This window comes from Lygodium microphyllum, chromosome 27 (genome assembly GCF_053477565.2).
Source record: "Lygodium microphyllum isolate KBCC chromosome 27, Lygodium_microphyllum_v1.1.10, whole genome shotgun sequence".
In the NCBI taxonomy this organism is placed as follows: domain Eukaryota; kingdom Viridiplantae; phylum Streptophyta; class Polypodiopsida; order Schizaeales; family Lygodiaceae; genus Lygodium; species Lygodium microphyllum.
Window position 1 is genome coordinate 104,864,837 of NC_141161.1, and position 10,825 is coordinate 104,875,661.

Here is a 10,825-nt window from a genome sequence, read left to right on the forward strand (position 1 = left end):
ACATCAAATTGCCCATTGTAGATGCATAAGGAATCTTGGCCATCTTAGCCTTTTGCTCATCAATTTGCAAACAATCGGCCTGGATTACCTTCACATGAGAAGGCAAAGGACAGCCAATAGGCTTAACATCTTGCATATGAAATTACTCAAGGACCTTTTAGATATATTCCTTTTGTGACAAGTAAAGGAGCCCCTGAGAACGGTCACCTGTAATGCATATCCCAAGAATATGTGAGGCATGTCCCATATCTTTCATCTCAAAACTCTTCTTGAGCTAACTTTTTAGAGTATCCAACTCATTAGGAGCTCTCCCAACAATAAACATGTCATCCACATAGAGTGCCAAAATCAAAAGGTTGCCATCACGAGCCTTCTTCATATAAACATGGATCCATATCACTGCATATATAGCCCTGTAAATGCATAAAAGCATCAAACTTATGGTACCATTCCCTAGGTGCCTGCTTAAGGCCATACACTAGGTATTCCTTTCCTTTTTTCTCAAAGCCCTTAGGCTGTTGTATATAAATCTCCTCATGCAAGTTCCCATATAAGAAACCCTCCTTAACATCCATCTAATAATAAAGGCCCAAATCTAATTAAGCAACCAATACTCATACTAGGCATAGGGTAGTCATCTTGACTACAAAAGAAAATACTTCCTTGAAGTCAATACCATGCTCTTATTTAAAACCCTTAGCAACCAATCTGGCCTTATAGATGGGCTTGGGGTATTTAGGGGTACTCTTCAACTTATACACCCACTTGCATGGCAATGCACACTTTCCACCAAGCAAAGGAACCAGCTCCCAAGTATGATTTATCTATAAAAAGTCAAACTTTGATTGCGTGGCTATCACGACCTAAAATAAGCCCGACTTTTGCTCTATGGCACTAGCTAGGCCTCTACTACACATCTCAAACCACCCCACATGGCCTCGCGGTCAAGAGCGTCTAAGGGGTATACTATCCTAACCTTTAATAGAGAACTTTGCATTTGTATGGATTATAATCCAATGGATAACCCTTCCCACACTCCTTAGAGGGAGTCCCTACACATATCGGTGTAATACAAAGCACAAACAAAGGGAGTGCCCCTCAGTTGATTGCCATGGCCCCACTACGACTCTTTGACACCTTGGGGATTGGCCCCAAGATGTGCCATGAACATATATAAAGCACATATGAAACATTCTCCACTCTTTTAATGAATCGATCCAGGAGATAATATATAGTCCTCATTGAATATTACCCAAAGAAACGAACCACTAATCCTACATCTTAGGGTACCTCACCTTCTCAACGTAGGTCATCGTTCATGAAAACAATTGTTGTGTATTAGGATGATCCCATGCTTTACATGCAATGTAATTGTGTATGATTTATAGTACTTAAACAATTTTCTTATTGTTAACCAGTATTGTGAAGGTGCAAAAATAGTTCTTTTCATGTCTTTCTTCTAACCGAGATTGCTGCGTTGGTTAGGGCCAACACCGCGTATACTCGTGCTACTGGACCCACTTAATTTTAAACCACACGTATCCTATATGCCATGCATTAAAAAAACATTAAAAGTTAGCATATTATAAGCACTTAACAACCCCCTTCTCCCTACCGCTTAAGAGTATGCATTCGATGTTAGGTTTAGAGCGTATTTTTCATGTATTTTTCCTTCATGAAAGCAATAAAAATCCACTTTAACATAGAGATAAGGATGAATTGAGGTTGAACCTGGTGCACAGATCGGATGCTGTACGCTCACGTAGTGAATGCTGGAAGGTCCCCAAGAACAATAGAACTCTACTTTTTGCACAAAGCTCAAGGTAAAAAGCATGCACCACATGAACAAGAGACCAATTGGGTGCAATCTCCCCCCATTCCTTGTGTGAGTACTCCACAAAGCATGTATTTTATGTATTAATAATCTTCAAGCTCAAATAATAGCCCAAATTACAAAATAGCAAGCTTTTAGCTTTTGAGTTTGCTTTAGCACAAAACAGAAATAAAGCTAGTGGGCGGTGCCCAAAGAGTCTGGCATACCCAATACAATCTCCAAGTACAAATAACATAATCGTGCGCCCAAGCGCATACAAAATAATAAATAAATATCCAACGCCTCAATAAATAGGCGTGACAAAATATAGGCTCATACCTAAGGTATGCGCCCATCAAAATATAAATGATAAATCGAATACTCGCTATCCTCCAATGCTTTCCTCCACCACTGCTGCTATCTCTACACATCAACTGAAGCATTCACAATCGTTAGTAAAATAATACAATTAAACCGACAAAAGTGAATACCTAGCAGTCTTCAGCTATATAAATAAATCAACTGGTTAGAAATCAATCCTAACCTTAATTTATTACGAATGCGCACTCTAAACTCATAAACGTTTATTAATTTAATATGCATTTTGCGGAATCACCCGCTATGGAATCACCCATGTACACACTAAATTAATGAAACGCCCGAAAAGGATAGGCATCCCCATCAACTTCTCGCACAAAGAATCCACTTTGTGTATGAGCCCCAGTCATCAAAGTTTACGGAATCCACCGTAAAACCTCACGGAATCCACCGTGGCACGGAATCCACCGTGAAATATGCCTCCTAGCATCATACCCCCGGGGTGGGATAGCAATTGACCTCAATTGCTATTAGCTCAATGTGGAGCTAACAGAGTGGGGAAAGCATTTAAGTCTCTAGTGTGCATCCATTGGGCTTCTTCTACAGGATGGTTCTTAAATTTGACTAGATATCTAGAATATATTCGGCCAGTTCTAGTGGTCATAAAATCAGTATCTATGATAGCTTCAGGTTCAAGTATTTCAGTCTCTTCCTCTAACAAAGGTGGGTTTTCATAAACAGGGTGTACAAGTAATTGGCCTCTAAAGGGTCTTAATAGACTAATGTGAAATGTGTTGTGAATTTTCCAGTGAGGTGGTAATTCTAACTTGAATGCATTGTCATTAATTTTGTGAATGATCTTAAATGGTCCATAGAATCTAGGGGCTAATTTGACAACTGGGTGTCTATCTACACTTTGTAGTCTACGTTTTTCTATTCTCAACCAAACATAGTCATCAACTTTGAAATTCATTGCTTGTCTTTTCTTATTGGCTTGTTTGGTATATGATTGCTAGGCTTTGGCAATCATGTCTTTAACCTCATAAAAAATAGTATTGTGCATACTAGCAATATCATCAGCACTCTGAATTCTATTTGATAAAAATGCAACAGATGTAGACAATCCATAACCATAAATTACTTCAAACGGTGCTTTCTTTGTAGATGTGTGTGGTGTATTGTTATATGCAAACTGTAATAAATGCAAATGTGTGTCCCATGTCAGTGGTTTAGAAATAGTGTAAGCACGTAAAAGATCTAGTATAGTACTGTTAGTGGCTTCTATTTGTCCATTAGTTTCAGGATGAAATGTAGATGAGAAATCAATCTTTGTGTCTAGGTTAGCAAACAAAGTAATCCAAAAGTTATTACAAAATCTAGAATCACGATCAGAAATAATAACTTTTGGTAATCCATGGTTACTGAAAACAGTTTTCAAAAACAATTGTGCTGCCTGTGATGCTGTTAAAGTTTTCTTACATGGAATGAAATATGCTTGATTACTAAACCTATCTACTACTGTCCAGATCATATTATGGTTAGATTTAGTATTAGGTAAACCAGTAATAAAATCCATAGAAATTTGTTCCCATGGTCTCGATGGAATAGATAAAGGCATAAGTAATCCATACTGTTTACCATGATGTCTCTTAACTCTTTGACAAATCAAACATTCAGAAACAAAGTTAGATACATCAGTGTCCATATGCGGCCAATAAAAATCTTCAGTTAATGTACGTAAAGTAGATATGATACCTCTATGACCTTGATATGGAGGACAATGAATCTCATTCAAAACAAAAGATCTGAATGGAACTGTAACACATCATCTCTTTTCATAAAACATGAATCCATCATTATAAGATAGTGAATCAATAGGAATCCAATTATTTTGAACTAATTTATTCAAATCAGCATAAAAAGTAATATCCTGATGATAAGTATCTTTCATAGGAGTTAAAGAATCAAATGATATAACAGAAATATTATGAATGGCAGGTCTTCTACTTAATGCATCGGCCACTACATTTTCTTTACCGGGTTGATATTGACTGATAGGATGAAAACTCTGAATAAAGGCTGCCCATTTGATATGTCGGTCAGATATTTGGGGTTGGGTAAGTAAATGTCTAATACTTTGTTGATCAGTCTTAATCATAAATTCAGAGCCCATTAAGTAGTGTTTCCACTGTCTTAAAGCTTGTACTACAGCTAATAATTATTTGTCATATGTGGAATATTTCAGTTCAGAGGGTTTCAGTTTACAACTAGAATAGGCTATATGATGATTGTCCTGCATAAGTACGGCTCCTATTCCAGATCCGCTAGCATTAGTCACTACTAAAAAGAATGGTTTATTAAAATCAGGCAATTGTAATACAGGAGCATGGGTTAATGCATGTTTCAATAAGTCAAAGGATTTTTGTTGATTATCGGACCAATGATAAACAATACCTTTCTTTAAAAGTTTAATCAGAGGTAAAGCAAGTAATGAAAAATTATGCACAAACTTCCTGTAGAAACTAGCAAGACCTAGGAATGATCGTAACACTTGAACATTTTTAGGTATAGGCCAGTTCAATATTGCTTCTATTTTCTTAGGGTCAACCTTAATACCATCATATGATACAATATGACCTAAATACTCAATTTCTGTTTTAAAGAACTCACTCTTTTCCGGATTTGCATACGATTGATTATCTTTTAATAACTGGAAAACCAATGACAAATGTACATAATGTTCTTTCTCATTTTGACTAAACACCAAAATATCATCAAAGAAGACAATAACACAATGCTGATATTTCAAAAATATACAATTCATCATTCTACTAAATGTAGCAGGTGCATTAGTCAATCCGAAAGGCATCACTAAAAATTCATAATGACCGAATTGTGTCCTAAATGCAGTCTTGAATATGTCAGACTTATCTAATCTTACCTGATGATAACCAGATTTAAGGTTTATCTTACTAAATATGGTAGAACCTTGCAGTTTATCCATAAGGTCATCAACTCTAGGAATTGGATACCTATTCTTTACAGTGATCTTATTTAAAGCTCGATAGTCAATGCATATACGATAGGTATTATTTTTCTTCTTTACTAATAGAACAGGTGCACCAAATGGAGAACTACTAGGTCTAATCAATCCTCTATTTAGTAATTCCTCAAATTGATTCTGAATTTCTTTTTGCTCTATCTGGTTATGTCTATATGGTGCTTTACAAGGTGGTTGTGTACCAGGAATCAAATCTATTTTATGGTTTTCTGGACGTGAAGGAGGTAAACCAGGTGGTAGATCTTATGTAAAACAGTCTTTAAAGTGTGCAAGAAATTCTTTATGCCTAGGGTGCATATGATTTTCTTTAACTTGCAGTTCATTCACCCAAATGAGATAGGATTTACTACTTTTGCGTAATGCACATTTAGCTTGAGTATGCAAAAGCAATGGAAAAGCATTAGATGCATGCATACCATACAATGTAATATGTTTTCCTTGAAATTGAATATTAATCGAATGTGTGGAATAATCTATATTAGGGTTATGCTGATGACGCCAAGGCATACCTAATATCACTAGACTATAATGGTACAACTAGAAAATTCCTTCTTTCAGTGTACTCACCAATTTGAATTTCTAAGTCATACACTTCCTGTGTGCCATTATACCTAGTGCCTAAGAATGCTGCTTTAATGCAATAATGCGATAATGCGTAGGAATAGTCTGTAACTTCAATTCTTTTACTAGCTTTGCAGAAATAAAATCATGAGTACTACCATCATCATGCAAAATAATATTTTCCTTTCCATGCACTAAACATTTCATTGTCAATAAAGATTGTGGAGTTGGCATACCTGGTAAAGTATCCGAAGGAGTAGTAATGTCATCCTCATCTTCTGTGAAATGAGGCATTTCTTCATGTTCTTCATCTTCCATTGCTCCAAGGTAGTTGATATGGCAGGTGGCTTCTTTGAATGGTAATTGACTGCTAGATGTCTAGGTTGGTGGCATTTATAACATACTATAGGTTTAGCTTTAGTTACATTTTTTGCAATGGCAGGAAGTCTAGGGATATTAGGATTCGGCTGTGGAATAGGCTTAGGGTTTTGGTTGGTATTGGATAGTAAAGCAGGTGGTTTTGCCCAATTCTTACGGAAATATGATGAAGGAAAATGACCTTGATTAAATCTTCTAAAATTTGAGTTGAATTGCTTAGATCCATAATTACCATTGGCTTGGAATTGCTGTGGACGCTTGTCTCTTCCTCGCAACTTGTCTTCAGTGTCATGAGCTAATGAAATTGCATTTTCAAGAGTTGCAGGCTTGAACATATTAACTTCAGCGTAGTAATGCCCAAGTAGTCCAGACATATACTTGTGCTTGTGTGTCGCTTCAGGTACGTCTTCAAGCATGCGTAACTGGAGTAATGCATTCCAAAAGCACTCGGTGTACTGAGGAATAGGCTCACGATCTCGTTGTTGAAGAAGGTCCCATTGCTTTATAGTTTTTTCATGAAATTGTGGAGGAAGGAAATTCTGCATAAACTTCTTCTTGAAATTCTCCCAGGTAGTGGGACAATCTATACTTTTACGAACCACGGTCCACCAAAGAGATGCTCTATCCACTAAATGATTAGTGACACACTTGATTTTATCTTTTTCTGCATATGTTTCCTCATGAAACTAGTCATCAAACTGACTGATGAATGCAAGAATAGTTTTTCCCTCTCAAGTGCCATTGAAAGTATGGAATTTGAAATTTCTTTTACTTATCTTTGTTTCCTTGTGGATGGATTGAGCTTCGAGAGTTGCGTCGATGGTACGTCGAATAAGGTCTTCAGATTGAGGTTCCTCTTTGTCGGTAGTCGATCTTTGTAAATTAGCTGATTGAACTTGTAATGCTTGCCTAGCTCGTCGTTCTTCATCCAACTGCATCATAATTAAGTCCAACTTTTGCTCCATCGTAGATTCAGGTAGGTCGCCTTCAGCCATTAAATCATCCATATGTGGTTCCGTCATCCTGCAAAACTCAAAAGACCTCACACTCTCAAAATCAAATTAGCGGGATGAGCGTAGCTCAAGATCGGGTATACAAGGCTTATATATTTTTGTGTGTGGCTTTTACAATCTTCGTCTTTGGCTATTGTGGGATTCGCAATCTTTGAAAAATTTGTGTTTTATCCTTCTGCGTGTGCTGAAAATGGTTTAGCAAACCTGCGTGTACAAACAATACCTTCCAATGAACAACTTTGCAGTTCGGAGTTTTTGCGCAGGAACAACCCTTCTATGAGTTTTGAACAGAAGTCAGTTTTGACTTAAAATGACTTGTCTGACTTGCAGAGTTGTAGACTTATGTGACTTGCAGAGTTCCAGGACTTGCAGAACTTGGTTGCTGATTTATTAGACTTGCAGAACTTGAACTTGAAAGACTTGCAGAATTTATGAAGCTTGTGGGATTTGAAAGCTTAAGTGATTAAGCTTGTGACTTATGAGAATCAAAAAGGCAAAATTTAAGGGGGGGGGGCCGCTTTTTCAGCCCGACGCAAATTTCGGACTCCTCTGATACGTCACGATGAATTTTAGAAGCTTTTAAGCTTCTCTAAGCTTTGTAAGCTTTAGTTTTTAAGCTTTGAAGATATGGAAATTGAAACTTATCTCTGCAACTCCACGACTTGTATGTGAGGATGTAGGAGTGGTCCTCCGCTGTTGCAGGCCGGTCCTTTGCGATCTGATGATGGAAACAGAGGTTCTTGATTGCCAGGAATCCACCCGTATCGACCGTTCGCGACGAGATTGATCGTAGAGCTCGATCGTTCCAGGAGCTCCGCCCTCTCACAAGATGGGTAGCGATTGGAAACTCTTGATCTCAGCTTCACTTTGATACCATTGGTGTGCAGATCGGATGCTGTACACTCGCGTAGTGAATGCCGGAAGGTCCCCAAGAACAATAGAACTCTACTTTTTGCACAAAACTCAAGGTAAAAAGCATGCACGACATGAACAAGAGACCAATTGGGTGCAATCTCTCCCCATGCCTTGTGTGAGTACTCCACAAAGCATGTATTTTATGTATTAATCATCTTCAAGCTCAAATAATAGCCCAAATTACAAAATAGCAAGCTTTTAGCTTTTGAGTTTGCTTTAGCACAAAACAGAAATAAAGCTAGTGGGCAGTGCCCAAAGAGTCTGGTATACCCAATACAATCTCCAAGTACAAATAACATAATCGTGCGCCCAAGCGCATACAAAATAATAAATAAATATCCAACGCCTCAATAAATAGGTGTGACAAAATATAGGCGCCATGCCTAAGGTATGCGCCCATCAAAATATAAATAATAAATCGAATACTCTCTATCCTCCAATGCTTTCCTTCGCCATTGCTGCTATCTCTACACATCAACTGAAGCATTCACAATCGTTAGTAAAATAATACAATTAAACCGGCAAAAGTGAATACCTAGCAGTCTTCAGCTACATAAATAAATCAACTGGTTAGAAATCAATCCTAACCTTAATTTATCACGAGTGCACACTCTAAACTCATAAATATTTATTAATTTAATATGCATTTTGCGGAATCACCCGCTATGGAATCACCCATGTACACACTAAATTAATGAAACGCCCGAAAAGGATAGGCGTCCCCGTCAACTTCTCGCACAAAGAATCCACTTTGTGTATGAGACCCGGTCATCAAAGTTTACGGAATCCATCGTAAAACCTCACGGAATCCACCGTGGCATGGAATCCACCGTGAAATATGCCTCCTGGCATTAGAACCTCATGCCTTAGCCTTACCATACATTCACAAACACAAATATTATTTTTTTCTAATTTTTAGATATAAAAAATTATTTTTTATTTTTCTTATTTATTTATTGGTAAATTTTACTATTTTTTATTTACTAATTAAGACATATTAATCTTACTGAGAATTATTTTTCTATCACATTCCATCCCATACGAACACTATCTACACAACAAAACCCCAAAAACACATGATTTCCCTTAAACTACAATGTTACGAGTTTTGCGTGTTTACAAAGAAATTATTAGATGACAGATTTTTCTTGATTTCTTTAATATTTTTAATAATTTAGAGCATTTGCAATCAAATGCAACCATTTTCAACCAAAATTTATCATAAAATAATAAAATCTACCGCTTACTCATAGAATCATGTCTTATGACGTATGTATCTTGTGATTGGAGGCCCGGTGACACTTTCAAATAGCCGCTAATGATCCTTCCAACCTTGATCTACAATCCTTTGTGCTCCAGCATCATCCCACAATTAAAATCTTTCATCTCAGCCCACCTTCTTCTCTCATAGAATCAACCATGGAAACACACAACATGAGGAGAGAGGAGAGAGGAGAGAGAAAAACTATGTATCATTTTTTGAATGGATTCTCACGATGGGAAGCATGGAAATTCTCTATCTTGCTTCCCTTCTTCCATTCTTTATGCCAATGGTTACAAAAATCATTTTCTTAATCAAGGAGGAGGCATTAAAAAAAACAGTGGCCCTTCCTTTCCCCCCCACGATTCAATTAAGCCATTAAGCCTTTAAACCTTTGAGTTTTAGGCTTTAGCTAAGCTATTAAGCCTTTAAACCAAAAAAACTAGTTCAAGTTTGAAGTTTTTGCACAACTGGCAAGTGGATTCTTGCATTTTGATAGGGTAAACAGACTCAAGTTCAAGATCACAATGGTCAATCGACTCAGTGGCATCGAAATCTATAAAACTAGCCTCCGTCATGCACTTTTCGGCTCCTAAATCACATAGCTGCTTTATAATATGAAACCTTGCGAGGATTAAATGGGGGGTCAAACAACCTCCAATCAACGAACTGAGACTTGTGTTGCGTTGTCGTGCCGCTATACAGACACAGTGTGAAAAACTCTAGAGTGCATCGTCATTAGGATTTCTTATTGATCTAGAGAGTCAATGCCATATTAGTCATTAGTGTCAGTGTCTGTAGTGTGGATGGTTCAAAATTACAAGATTTTTGGATAAGTTTAGCCTATTTTTGATATTATTTATTATAAATATGTAAAAGCTGTAGACAACTTTTAGAATAGGATGACATGTAAAAAAAAGCAAGTGGCTTTTAGCCATTTCTGGGGGATTTTATGCAAAAAGAAGGATTGGCGAAATTGTGTGATGCACGATGCAGTTTACAAGCAGTAAACAACACTTTGAACAACTAGGAGAAGAAGAAGGAGTGATCTGGGAGTATTCTTACCAAGTGTCTTGGTATTTTACCCCCCTTTCAAAGCCAACAGAAGCATCAAATTGGTGGTCTGAGCAGCAGAGAGAAAGCTATTATTTTATGCACGTTTTTGGTCTATAAGAGATTTATCATCTCAAGATGCAGAAATAAATTGACAGGCTTCACCTCTATGAGTATTCTTCTACATCTTCTATTTCTTTAAATCCCTTCTCTTTCATCAATTGCTCTCCCTGAATCTCCCTTCACCCTACAGTCTCTTATTCCCGTGGTAGACTTTTGACCCCAAATGCCCCAATAGTGGTGAACCCGACGTGAAAGCCAGTAGAAGCATGTGTGTAAAGATGGGGGATTTTGCAAGTTCAAGTGTGGTGCTGATGCTTTACAACAAATGATTGCTTTGTTGCAGCAACAACAACAGTAGTAGTTGTTACAACAATAGATGCAAACTTGAC